The following is a 14,991-nucleotide window of genomic DNA, read 5'->3' on the forward strand; positions in this document are numbered from 1 at the left end:
CACTGGAAATGTAAAATCTTGATAGAAACAATTCCGTAACACAGGGGAATCTGTCAAATGTGGACTCTGTGTAATCCGGTTTTCTCTATAACCCGGACTACTCTCTCAGTCCCGGCAAAATTGTTCTAAATTTATCATTAAACCTTGCTGTGTAATCCAGACTCTTGCAGTTACGGATTACGAAATGAAATAACAGTCCCAACAATCAACTTGCTTGAGAACAATGCTTTGTAATCCGGACTTAGCTGACTAAAATAACAGTCCGTTGAATAAACATTGAGCCCAAGTGAGATCCAGGACCTGAAGCCAAGGAAATCCCGATTTGCTTCATGTAGGGCTTTAACATTGCAGGACAGGACGGAAGGGAAAATAATGCGGTTCACCGACTGTGAGACAGACAAACTTTTGCGAGAATAAAGTAGAAAAGGGGCCCATCTCAAGTCTCGAACCATTGGACAAGTCTAAGAGTACTAGGCTCCGTTTAAATTCAGTTTGTTTTTGTGGATATTAAACTTTCCTCGGGACTAAATGACAGCCTAACCCTTGGCAAGCAGTTTAGTTAGCCATGTATTGCCACCATTATTTCATCTAATGTTATTTTTTAAATCATATATTTATATAGAGAGAGTTTTCGAATCAACGAGTGAATGGTCGGCACTGTATATATTTAAGGTCACAGAATCTAAATCACTGGTCACAGTGACTTTCCAAGACAATGCGGTATTCAGGTTATTGAAGGGTTTGAAAAGCTTGTCGGCCATATGGGATGCAGCAGGCTTGGAAACAAAACAAGATGCCAAAGAGCGCCACGATCTACACCCAAAGCAAACAGGAAGTGTTCATCTGTTTAATTACATAATCAGGGCCTAATTCAAAACCGGTCCTGAGAAACAGTAAAATCGTTACCGAGCCGACTTAGCTGACATCACTCAACAATAGTCGACGATGCTCTGCCTACATGTGTCTATGGTTCAAATCCAAGTCTCCGGCTGCGCATTCCAGCAGAGATCCCAGTTATACACCGTTCAAGAGGGCATTGTGTGTCATCACGGGCCGACTTCACGAAACCGATCCTTCTCCGAACCTTGCTCAATTTAATTTGAGCCCTGTCATTTTTTTACATGTTTCCCCCTCAAATGATGACAGATGCCAATTTTGATACTATCTCTGTAAAACTGATCAAACTCTCCCTCTTCCGGTACAGACATTCCACCTCACAGTTCTGTCATCAGTGCCGTAATTACAGCGACCCCTTGTCACTTTCAGCACGTGCAGAACGTGTTCGTTTTGACACTGACATGACAGATGACTTATGGCACTAATAGGTGTACATTTCAAGGCGACCTACGATCTGGAAAGATACTACACCGGAAAAATGATTACAACACAGTTTGTTTACATTGATGCTCCGCAAGTGAAATGTATCCTTTCAAACGAGGCTTTCGTAAATGACTTGTTGAAGATAACACCGCTGAAATAGACATTGTTCTCACGCACCTTTGGTGTAAATTTCAACAGCGGCATTTCGTAATAAACAATATTTTCTAATGTAATGATGTTACACGTAATATTTTCTTTATGGTTCGGGTAACATTCTGTTATTTGAAAAAATTGTTTTGAAACTTCAAAATAATGTGATTTGTTTTCTTCCTACCGCAATCTCTATTAATTTTATTCGCATGAACCTTCTTTCTTCGAATCTTAAAACAACACCCGCTTTGCAATGACATCATTCTCTCGTTTAATGAAACTGTCAAAAATGGACATATTAATTATTTGATTTTCTACTGGAGTATTGTGTTATTAAACGCGATTATTGTCAGTTAACTCTCTAACCACTTTACTTTTCGCCGTTAAATGCAATGAATTACAGTTTTAAAAATCTTAAATGAAGTATGAAGACGTTCCGAATTAAGTGAGTGAGTGAGTTTAGTTTTACGCCGCACTCAGCAATATTCCAGCTATATGGCGGCGGTCTGGAAATACTCGAGTCTGGACCAGACAATCCAGTGATCAACAGCATGAGCATCGATCTGCGCAATTGGGATACAATGACATGAGTCAACCAAGTCAGCGAGCCCGACCACCCCATCCCGTTAGTCGCCTCTTACGACAAGCAGGGGCTACTGAAGATCAATATTCTAACCCGGACCTTCACGGGTATCCGAATTAAGACATTCCGGTTAATCTCAAGGCATTATTATTACAGTAGCTACTTTGATAATATGGTTGATTACAGTTATTCGACGGCGATAAATAATTTAAGAATCTAACCTTGTAGAGTTAAAGGAGAACCAACCGTAAAGAGATATTCAATATGCAGTGAGACGACCTCCAATTTTGAAACGACTATAGGTTTTTCTTCTAAGTCGATATTGTCCTTTATGTCACGTAGGGATTGAAAATGAAATTCATTTTACACTGATACGTCCTTGTTATCATGAATTAAGACAGAAATATAAACCACACCATTGTCTTGCAAAACAACCCCTGTATCCATATGTATCTTTGATACAAACTAATAATGAAAATATTCTTGTTCAGTTGTCTTTGTATATAAAGCATGCATTAGCAAAAGGACATCTTCCTATAAAACCAAATGTATTCCTTAAATATACATGAAAACATCCAAAATATTCCTTTATCACTGTAACTCTCATGTATATGGGCCGGAGGCCTTTCATACAACACTCTCCCCCATCCCCCCAAAAAACAAAAACAAAACAAAACAACAGTAAAAAAAACAACCCCCAAAACAACCAAAAAACAACAACCAAAAACCCAAAAAACAAAAACAAAACAAAAACAACAACCAAAAACCAAAAACAAACAAAATACAAAAACAAAACATCTTTTGACTTGACTTTGACTCTTCTAAGTCTCTGTGATCAACAAGAAAGTAACACAGATTCTATTCAAGTCTTTCAGTAGCAAACATGAGTCATGGACATCTCTTATCGTGGTTCAAGAACAAAGATGACAAAACATGACGAACCAGTAATATCACACAGGTGCTGCTGTTTTATCTGTACACTCTGAAATATGGTACATCTGAAGACATACTTCACTCGCTCACGCCTAATCAACATTATTGCAACAGCTTCGATCCTTCATGCACCGTCTGAGGACGCCAATTAGTTGGCGTTATATCAAAAGACGCCGCACATCACGAGGCCGCCTCGCTATGTTCTGCCAGTATCTTCTAGCGCAGGGTGTTTTAACAGATACTCTCCGCGTTTACACGACTTCCGCGATGGATAAGATAAATAGCGTTTACTCATTAGGCTAATTAAAACAATTTCCCATGTTCACCACAGATACTAGCACGTACGCTGTGAGAGGGACCCTGTGAGAGTTTTCGTGTAATTCAGCATAAACTATGACGTCACCAGTACGTGCGTCACTGACGCAAGCAGGAAACATTTCGTTTAATATTTTTCACACATTGGTAAATAACTCGGATATAATCTATTACGTTTTATGCAGAACACAAACGAGAGCGTATGCTACAATGTAACCAGATTAGACTGGTAATGAGGCCCAATGCTATGCCCAAGGATAAAGTTATTCTTTTGCAAAGGCATTCTTCGCACACAGAATGCGTCAGTATTTATAGCGATTTGTTGCAATAAATCTCAACGCATGTTTGTGGAAAACATCCAGCCGCGAAACAGAAGCTGTTCGTCAGGTGTAATTGCTCACGTGGGTCCTGATTGTGGCAGGTGATCGTAGGGAACATTGCTAACCCTTAAACAGAGATGAGACATCACCCACAAGCATATTTAGGCAGCGCTAAAGAGACCATTCCACGGAAATATATGATAATAGTTTATCAAATTAATTTTTAAAAACGTGTTAAAACAAGATAAAATACAGGCATCTGTATTGGACTGGTACATCTTAGGGTATTCGAAAATTACTCGAAGCACATTCAAAATAAAGAGAACTTCCCTTGTAGAATAACTATAACCAAAGTACGGAGGCTGTATACACACATAATGTATATCAGAATGCAAGGACGATTAAATAATATTTCTAAATTATGAATAGCATAAATGACACGAAACATCATACATAAAGTGAGTGAGTGAGATATGGTTTCACGCCGCTTTTAGCAATATTCCAGCAACATCACGGCGGATGACACCAGAAATGGGTTTCACACATTGTACCCATGTGAGGAATCGAACCCAGGTCTTCAAAGTGACGAGCTGACGCTTTAACCATTAGGCTACCCCACCGCTCCTGATACATAAGGATTGCATGAAACACTAGTAATTGCAATCGTTAAGAAGCAAAACTGATGATATATTGCTGAATACATGCATCGCCGATGACCTTTTAATCAGATATCTTACAAGGATCTATACCAACAAACAAATGATATATTTTACCGTATTCACTGTGTAATAGAAAACAAACATAATGTTTTCAAGTAAATGAATGAATATATTGCCGAGATATGTCTTATCCTGTATCATTCAACACATGGTATGTGCTCAAGTGAATCAAGAAAATTAGATTTCAAATGAAAGGGACAAACCCCGATTCATATTCATAAGAAACGTACTGTCACTCGCACATTGCATATTATCGCATAGTTGTCACTACAAGCTCAACAGAAGATAAGACCATACCTCCAACTGAAATAAATGTTACAACAAACACTAATATAGTTCACATTTCTTCCGTCTATCCGTTCATTCATTAGATATACGGTTACCTTTAACAAACATCTTTAAAGCCGTACACATAATTCCCGAACCGAAAGTGTTATAATGAAGCCAATCATTCCTATGGACCACACATATACCTCAAATACCTGAGTGCACAAATAGACTCTGAAAATTGCGTCTTGTAACAGTTACCATGAATAAGACCGGACAGAGAACATAGCCCCGCAGTGCGCTACTACACAGAAAATACCTTCTTTGTTTCTACTGCATCAGCAGGAAGGTTACGGTTTATCGCCCTGGTACCACATTGAGCAAGACAAATTAGCAACTCTCTCTAACTTAATGAAGATCGGTTGCGATAGTCTGATACACTCACCATCCGAACTGGGAGCGGGGGTTTCTAAACGGACGTATGCTGATAACGACTGCCATTAAGGTTCTCAGAACACAGTGGTAACCATTTGTCGCTCGTTGGAGATGTCGTACACTATCGACAATCGTGTTGGTTAACTGTAAGCTGATCTAGCTTAATGCTGGGTCAGTCAGGGGCGTAGAGCAGAGTAGTAAACACAGTTAAATAGTGGTATCATATTACTTTATGCGAATTGTAATTGACCAGTGCATGTGATAAATATGAACTTTTCTACACCCCCTAACTTCTGTTGGCTTTCATGCCACTATTAAGGAGTGAGTGAGTGAGTTTAGGTTTACGCCGCACTCAGCAATATTCGAGTCTGGACCAGACAATCCAGTGATCAACAGCATGAGAATCGATCTGCTCAACTGGGAACCGATGACATGTGTCAACCAAGTCAGGGAGCCTGACCACCCGATCCCGTTAGTCGCCTCTTACGACAAGCATGGGTTACTGAAGATCAATATTCTAACCCGGACCATCACGTGTTCCCACTATTTAGGAACTGAAGGTAGCTTGTATTAGATCCTAGGACTTATAACACACGCGTTCCGTAGTTCAAGTCAAGCAAATTCAATGTGCCTGTTTGGATGGTGTATTTTACCACAAAGTTACGCTACAACTCATGACAACAAACGATAATCAATACAGGGCACTATCTGCAAAATTAACGGATACATCAGTTATGTATTGCATCATAGTATCTCAGCTGAATGTTAATTTCTTAACCAAAAAATAGACAGTAAATTCAAAGAACAACTTTAATCAACTGTACAAAACCCCGACTTCATTGTAATAACTCTCAAACTCACTCCCTTTATTAGGTGAACATTCTGGTTTGAATCAGAATAAGACTCAGCGAGCCTTGGTCATGTATACAAACACAGTCAATATACACAACTTTCATTTGACGGAAACATCATGAATAAGGCCCTCAACTCTTATCAGTGAACCACCAACTTGTCCTTCTGTGACGACGTAACGTGCGGATCAAACGTAATATTAGTCTATGAAAAGAATACGGGTGAATGAGGGCGATTTTAGCACTATTCCAGCAACTGGGCAATATAAAGCGGCTCCAGGTAGATATACAATTTACTCAGTATAAATAATCTTCGTTGATATATCGGCTCGTTGATTAGAAAACCCTGTAATAGGATAGTGTCTATAACATAACACTGCATGTATTTCTTATAAAAACATGTAAGTGAAAATCCGCAATTCAACCGGACATTTAAAACTATTGTACTCAGCACACGTTCGCAGCTCTGTCAACATTCTTCAAAGAAGAAAAAAGACAAACTTCCACTTTCATTCCAAGAATTGGTAAACTCAGAGCTACGATTCTGAACCTTCACTTCAGTCGTCCTTCGTTTCCCGAGCCTTGGAATGGAATTGATCGTTGAATGTCTAACAGTCCAGATTAGAAGTCTGAGACAGACAGATAACTAGAGATTTTATAGATAACAAAATGACAATTCATTACCCGACTGTTACTCTTGAAGTTAGTCTGGCAACTGCGTTGCCTTCTGCATATCAACACTCCTCTGCAGTCATCGAGGTGGTCTAAAGCAATTATTTCGTTAACGAGTACCTCTCACGAATTAGATTTAAAGAACACACTATACGCACAAAATAATCCAATTTCTTTGAAGAGGGTAAGACAAATTTAGGTAAACCTCGTAAATATCAAATGCTATCGACAGAGAATAAACAGTCGCGATTATCAGCCGATTCCATTTGCGCAAAAGACAAGATAGTAGTAGAAATGAAACGGGAAGATTAATGAAAATCAGCGATGACACAATGTGTCTATGAAAAGGGTAAGCATGCCGTGCCCTACCTGTAGAACCCGCCATTCACAAAATTTGCATAAATGGCGATAACTGACCACTGAGCCGAATACCGAGTTAATGCATTTCAGGTTTGCTCATTGGACAAATTTGTTTTAAACTTTAGTATTACATTCAAATAAGAATATGTTGTATGTGGAAGCAGATACAACTAAATATCTATATACAAGGGCTTTCTAAGTGAAACGGGCGGTGGGGTGCAATGTGTGAAGCCCATTTCTGGTGTCCCCCGCCGTGATATTGCTGGAATATTGCTAAAAGCGGCGTAAAACCATACTCACTCACTCACTCACTAAGTGAAACATTCACACATCGATAATATCCGTAAAGATCCTAGTTAAACATTGCCTTCAGCAACCCACGTTTGTCATAAAAGGCGTGTAATGGGTCAGGCTCGCTGACTTGGTTGACACATATCATCGTATTCCAAATGCGTACTAGATTGATGCTGATGATATTGATCACTGGATTGTCTGGCCCAGACTCGATTATTTACAGACCGCCTCCATATAGCTGGAATATTGCTGCGTCAAATAATCAAGCAGTCAACCGTATCCCAACTGCGTAGATCGATGTTCATGATTTCACGGTATGGTCATTACGTAGATCGATGCTCTTAATGTGAATCACCTGATTGTTAGGTTCAGACTCGATTATTTACGGACCGCCGTGGTAGAGTTGGAATGTAATGCTGAGTGCGGCGTTAAACAACAACCATGACTCCCGCCATATAGCTAGAATATTAGTGAGCGTAAATACATATATCTATAAACGGTGTCCGACTGAAGCATATACATCTAGAGGCTGAGAAGTGAGTAATATGAGATATACTACAACGGCTGATCATTCATCTTCCATATACATCGACTGCTCCATGTTGTTTCACATTTCGTAACCTGACACATGTTCAGAGAAAGCGAAATGCTATTTTTCAACCTTTAAAACCCCATTCCAGTGCACAATATTACACTTAGCTTTGATAGAACATGTTTTTCGTGAAGCAGGTATACATTACAGTACTAGTGTAGCAACACATTAGCTGCCAAAACTGCATCAACAATTTGAGGTATATATCAGTAAATTGCCATTAAAACGAATTTATGTCCGCTCAGAATTGAAAAAAATCATTCTGTAGTCATGTTTTGCATATTTTTCAATTGAAGAATGAAGGCATGTTCTTACATAAGTAACATTTACATAATTTCACATATGAAGCTAATAGTAAACGCATTTGGATAAACCCCTTGTTTATCGAAAACACATGTGTGCTAATTCTCTTGCGTCAGAATGTTTCAATGGCAGTTTTCTTTATGTAATTCGTTGTGAATGCTGCAAGTGTTTTGGGTGTACAAAAACTATGGGAAAAGATATCTATGTACTTATAAGACTAAAGGGTCACAGTCTTATCAAAACGGCATGGTCAACACGCCTTGATCGGACGTACCTGGCCATGGGTATGGTGATACATTAGAACAGCCAGGTTCGTAACAGAAGAGGAAAAACTCAGCTCTCTTTAAAATTTGTTGTTGTAGTTAAGACATGCTTGGTAGACACCTCAGTTACAATGGACACCATACGACCTTTGTAGTATATCGACACCACGGCGATGTCTGGGGTGAGTGAGTGAGATTAGTTTTACTCCGCTTTTAGCAATATTCCAGCAATATCACGACGGGAGACACCAGACATTGGCATCACGCATTCTACCCATGTGGGGAATCGAACCCGGGCCTTCGGTGTGACAAGCGAATGCTGTTACCACAAGGCTACCCCCGCCGCTGTTTGTGTCTGACGGCAGGCCTGGAGCACTGCGACTTTCTCCCTTTAGTGTAGCACACTGTTATGTGTAGCACGTCGACTTTCTCCCTTTCAAGCATCGTGTAGCACACTATTATGTGTAGCACGTCGACTTTCTCCCTTTCAAGCATCGTGCAGCACACTACTATGTGTAGCACGTCGACTTTTTCCATTTCAAGCATCTTGTAGTATACTACATCTTGTAGGCACACTACTATGGGTAGCACCACGACTCTCTACCTTCAAGCATCTTGTAGCACACTACTATGTGTAGCACGTCGACTTTCTCCCTTTCAAGCATCATGTAGCACACTATTATGTGTAGCACGTCGACTTTCTCCCTTTCAAGCATCGTGTAGCACACTACTATGGGTAGCACGTCGACTTTCTCCCTTTCAAGCATCTCGTAGCACACTACTATGTGTAGCACGTCGACTTTCTCCCTTTCAAGCATCTTGTAGTATACTACTATGTGTAGCACGTCGACTTTCTCCCTTTCAAGCATCGTGCAGCACACTACTATGTGTAGCACGTCGACTTTTTCCATTTCAAGCATCTTGTAGTATACTACTATGGGTAGCACCACGACTCTCTACCTTCAAGCATCATATAGCACACTACTATGTGTAGCACGTCGACTTTCTCCCTTTCAAGCATCTTGTAGTATACTACTATGTGTAGCACGTCGACTTTCTCCCTTTCAAGCATCGTGTAGCACACTACTATGGGTAGCACGTCGACTTTCTCCCTTTCAAGCATCTCGTAGCACACTACTATGTGTAGCACGTCGACTTTCTCCCTTTCAAGCATCGTGTAGCACACTACTATGGATAGCACGTCGACTTTCTCCCTTCCAAGCATCCTGTAGCACACTACTATGGGTAGCACGTCGACTTTCTCCATTTCAAGCATCGTGAAGCACACACAGTAGTAACACCACAATTCCCGCCTTTTCAAGCACCTTGTAGTGCTCTCCATGTGTACCGCAAGGCAAGTAGCGTGACTCTTTACATCGTGCGGTTTTACAGAGATATGACAATGACTGTCACTCTCGGGTCACCACAAAGCGTTCGGACACAATAGAAAAATGCCACAATGGTTGTCTCCACAGGTTTCCACAGGAGCACCACAGGGAAATCACAATGGGTGTCTCCACAGGAGCATCACAGGGAAATCACAACGGGTGTCTCCACAGGTTTCCACAGGGAAATCACAACGGGTGTCTCACTGGGCAAGCATGATTGGTTTGGTCGGGTTTGGTTATTGTTTAATGCCACACTCAGCAATATTCCAGCTATATGGCGCTGGTCTGTAAATAATCGAGTCTGGACCAAACAATCCGTTGATCAACGGCGCGAGCATCAATCTACGCAAATGGGATACGATGGCATGTGTCAACCAAGTCAGCGAGCCTGACCACCCGATCCCGTTAGTCGCCTCTTATGACAAGCATGGGTTGCTGAAGATCAATTCTATCCCGGATCTTCAGACATAAGAATGGGTGAGTGAATGTTGTTTTACGCCAATACCTGTCACATATTGTGACCACCCGATCCTCAAATTAGTGGAGGATGGGGGTTGCTAATGGAAACAGGTCGGCTGTACTATACTGTTATTAAGGGCAATACAACAATGGTAATGTGCGGTATTGTTATTGCTAAATTCATTGCTAAATAATCCAAGTGTTGAACTGGGTGTGATTTAATACAAGGAAATGAACTTGAAATGTGACAGAGTCTGAAGATGAGTACGAGGTACTGTTAGTCTGAAATGCACACTAATTTCAAACTATTTATTCCCAATCGAATATATGTGACATTGGAATCAGATCCGAACATGATGTGAATTCAGAGCACATTTGTGAGTGTAGAAATCAAACCAGCAAAACGTCATTAATTAACATTGGCCTGGGTGTCATTCTGTTCATGTGGCATATGATAATATATTTTTTTACGCAACAGCGTATTATTTGATACTAATTAAGTAAGTACTGTTGGTATGTACGTCATACCTTTTCTTCAAAACTTCACCGTATGTCCGTACGCCTAAAAGTTATCACGAATGACTTCGCAATTCCACTTCCACTTCTACTTGTTGCAATTATAGGGTATGATATTTTTCGCGTTTTTCAATGATCATCAAAATTGGCTTCTTGACAAATATTGTATGAAACCACATACATTTCCTATTTCTTCATTGTATTATAACACACTGTAGATGGTTTTCACTAATGACACATGATGAATTGTTCAATGTAACATGCATTATATATAAACTTACAGCAACCTACCGCGCTACTTTGAAACCTACCTGCAATTGACACTGACAATCCATGTACATTTCAGTATATCCAGGTATATTCTCAATGGCAATGCTGAACAATGCCGGCCCACCTGGTAATCGACAACCTACACATGGTGCATATAGCTCAGCTCCACATCGCACGCAGGATTCCACGGGCCGTGTATACACCTCCAAATGCAACACACAACTCGACTCCCGGTCTACCAGGACATAGAGAACTCGAGTAACTGCACATGAAGGGGAAGTAACTGCTTCTAGGCGTGTCCATTTCACCATTGGATCCATGTCTTTGTTTATTTGTGTTTCCCCACGATAGACAGGCGTAGATGTTCGTGCTGTGAGAACTGGTTTTAGTGGGTATATTGGTAGATATTTACACGGAGGTGTTGACAAGGTGTGATCGCCAGGTGGCCAGTTTGATTGATTTATCAGTTATAACACTGATATCAGTTCTCCAATTAATTTCTAAATTATATTTAGATTCCATGCGATAGTATGTTTCTTCGTTGTATTACCACCAGCTTTAAATCTCGTAAATACAAAAATGTCAGATGCGGCAGTAAATTATGTTAAAGTAATTAACTTACTGTTATATATTGCGATAAATTTTCTAAGAGCCCTTTCAAAATACATTTAAAAAAGATCTTATCTCCACCTAAAGTTGGTAATGAGTAGTTTAAGTCAGATTATCAAGGATGTTGTGGAAACCCTATACCGTTAATAATGGATTGAAAAGGCACCAGTATGTCTCTCTTTAATCCTCTAAAACGGATGAACTACAGATATGTACTGATGTGTGATGATACAGATATGTATTAAACCAGAACAAGTTTCAGACATCTGGACACAACATGTGGGTGTTATATGTTTAAACAATCCGAACTGACCATAGTGACTTTGATGATAGTTATTACATCCGCCTGTTTGGTTTTCTTCCGAAAGACGCCGAACAGAACCGGGGATTGAATTCGTTTCTACACTGCCAATACTCGGTGAAACTGAGATGAATCTGATGAGATGCATGAAGGAATTCATGTAATGTCTGCCACTGGTATCACTGATCACTGCAGCTTGATAACATCGACACTACACTAAATGCAAGACGTTACATCCACAAAGTTGTATATTTTCTTATTTACTCACCATCTAAAACGTGAACAAACAGATAGCAATGGTGTTTTTTAGGAAATGTGGCAGTCACATATATTTGTGATACCTTCAGCTAAATCATAAACTGTACAAGAGCGGAAGCAGGTTCATATACACCCGTATTTTCACTCCGATAATTTTTACAGTGGGTGCCTCAAATTGATCTCTCTCTCAAAAGGATCGACATTGCCCTATCAAAACCACTGTTCCAACGCCACGGGTTATGCGTTTCGATGTTTAACCCAACCTTTGGCCTCGCATTCAGAACCCAGAGCATATATTTAATAAAACACTCCCATACTTTAATTCCACTTCGCGTCTATTTCTTTATCAGATAATAAACATTCCTTGGCAGCCCTAGCTTTGGAATTACGAGACTTGAGACCTGAATACTGGCTGTTTCCCATATTCAGTTAATATTCTTCCCCTTTACCACATAGCCTTATTTTAGAGACTTTATGTCAGTCTGCCAAGCCTGCTGAGACTTCAGTCCGGAAAATTGCCATTTTATGATCCTCGGTTGCTCCCATGCGGTTATCGAACCACGATCTTCGTCCTAACGAGCGACCGCTTACCCTACAGGCTACCCACGGAGAAACATCGTGAAATGTTCACCGGTAATAAATGGCCCCGTTTATGATTTACTTGATATATTACCTGGAGCGAGAGAAGACAGGGGAGATAACTCCAAACAGATTCCAGAAGGGGGCAACGTGAAGGTCACCGAAGGCCACGGCAAAGGGCAAGCCCGCAGTGAAACTCCGTCTGCTCACAGCAGTGAGAGGGGTTGGGTTTCTTGTCAAATACCACGAGATGTTGAATCTTGTGAGAACATAACGCACATTGTGTTGTACTGCTGTTCCTTATCTTCTTTGATGTGATGGCTTAGCATTTAGAATGGCGCCGATGTAGGTTTGGAACCAGTTCCATATGAACTATTTGCATGCAGGTTTTTATACTTCAAATGCGTAACATCATACACTTTCAGATGTTCTTTTGTATATATTCACATAAATGTAAGCATAACGATTGTGGATACGTTTGTTTGTTTTTCGTTTAACACCGCACGCGGCAATATTCCAGCTTTATAGCGGTTGTCTGTAAATAGTTTGGACCAGACAATCCAGTGGTCAACAGCATGAGCATTGATCTGCGCAACTGGAATACGATGACATGTGTCAACCAAGTCAGCGAGCCAGACCACCCGATCCCGTTAGTCGCCTCTTACCACAAGCATGGGTTGCTGAAGACCAATTCTAACCGGGATCTTCTCGGTTGGAGACAAGCATGGTTACTGAAGATCAATTCTAACCGGAATCTTTACGGGTTATGTGAATATGTGATCAGTATCCAGTAACCAATCTCGACACGTTATAATTACTGGGCAATCTAAAATTTATTTATGTCGAATTAAGGCCATACGGCATCTTTGCAATACCTGCAATAACGGGACCTCGTTAGACCGGTAACCCCGCATTACGAGCTGACTATTAATCTAAGGGACATATGTACACAAAGGATATCGTTCATAAAACAAACACCAGAAAATACATTTCACTGGTACTGATACTCGTTCGGGTAGAAGGATGTATATTATACCTCATGTAAATTTCTTGAGATACTGATCTGTATATAATGCCATTTTTCTGGTTGATAATACAGATATTTACTGGAGCATTAACATTACCAATTTGTGATACATGTGGTCTCACCTTAGGCAAGTGAGTTTGTTCAAAACTGCGTCTGTTCACTCAGCAGAAAATGGGTACCCGGTATGATAAAGTCATGTGACTATAACCTTCTAGCGCCTAACAGGCAGCTTGGGTTATCCGGGGTAATAATCATCAGATTCTGATAAAGCGCCGCGAGCAGTCACTTGGTGTTTGGAGACTGTGCGCTATAGAAGATGACTTATTATCATTATATAGCCTATTTCTAGATTGGATAAAAGGGTCCAAGTTATACAGATAAACATTTCACAGTTATACTTTCATATTAAAATAAGCAAACTATCCAATTTGTTTTCGGGGTACAGCTCAACTCAATCATGCATTCATGGAACAGGCAGCACGTGTACATGATTAAAGAAATTGAACAGCTGATCATGCAATATGAAGTGAATATGTGAGAAGTAAATACATAAACTGCTTCCGATGGAGAAATATTATATTTATGTTTATGATCGACGGTTTTCACCAGACAGGAAAGTATGTTATTTGACCAAAAAGAGCCAAATGTTTGATCTCTGATGTGTTTTCTTACTGATCTTAGACTACACACAAAACACTCGAATATCAGAATGTCTAAGTGATTATTTTGAAAAATGAAGACTCGGAATTTACTGAGAAAATAGTCAGAACTACATACCTTCGACAGTAATCGCCAATATTAATGAGTTTGGGCTCAGGGGTAGAAGCAAACCTAATTACATGAAGTGGAGTTGCCAGAATACAAGGGCGGATTGTTTGGGGATAATAGACCGCGCCAACACAGTACATATAGCCCTGGAGCCTTGCCATTCATCACGACTGTGAGAGATTGGTATCAACTTCTTTTCCCATAACAAGGTGACCACAAGTGCACTGCAGTAAGTGAGGTGAGGTGAAATTGGGTTTAACGTCGTGCTTGAGAATATTTGGCTCATATGACGACGTGCATGTGTGTGCATGTGTATGTGCGGCTGCTTGTACTAGCCCAGACTGAAGCTGGTTTTATAGTGCTAGCCCACTGACATACCATGCCGCAGTGAAGCATGAATACCCCACTTAGACACATTATACTGACTCCGAGCCGACCA

At 40.4% G+C, this 14,991-nt stretch overlaps 1 protein-coding gene across 1 annotated transcript in view; it reads right to left on the reverse strand.

Moving 5' to 3' along the window:
• LOC124275474 overlaps positions 1-11,366 on the reverse strand; it is a 29,765-nt gene extending 18,399 nt beyond the window's left edge. The window contains exon 1 of the mRNA XM_046711048.1: positions 11,052-11,366. The gene's annotated coding sequence lies outside the window, so the exon portion shown is untranslated. The remainder of the gene's footprint in view (positions 1-11,051) is intronic.
• Between the last annotated feature and the right edge of the window lie 3,625 nt (positions 11,367-14,991).

The sequence above is a fragment of the Haliotis rubra genome, unplaced genomic scaffold, assembly GCF_003918875.1.
Source record: "Haliotis rubra isolate DU_JTF1 unplaced genomic scaffold, ASM391887v1 Scf2, whole genome shotgun sequence".
In the NCBI taxonomy this organism is placed as follows: domain Eukaryota; kingdom Metazoa; phylum Mollusca; class Gastropoda; order Lepetellida; family Haliotidae; genus Haliotis; species Haliotis rubra.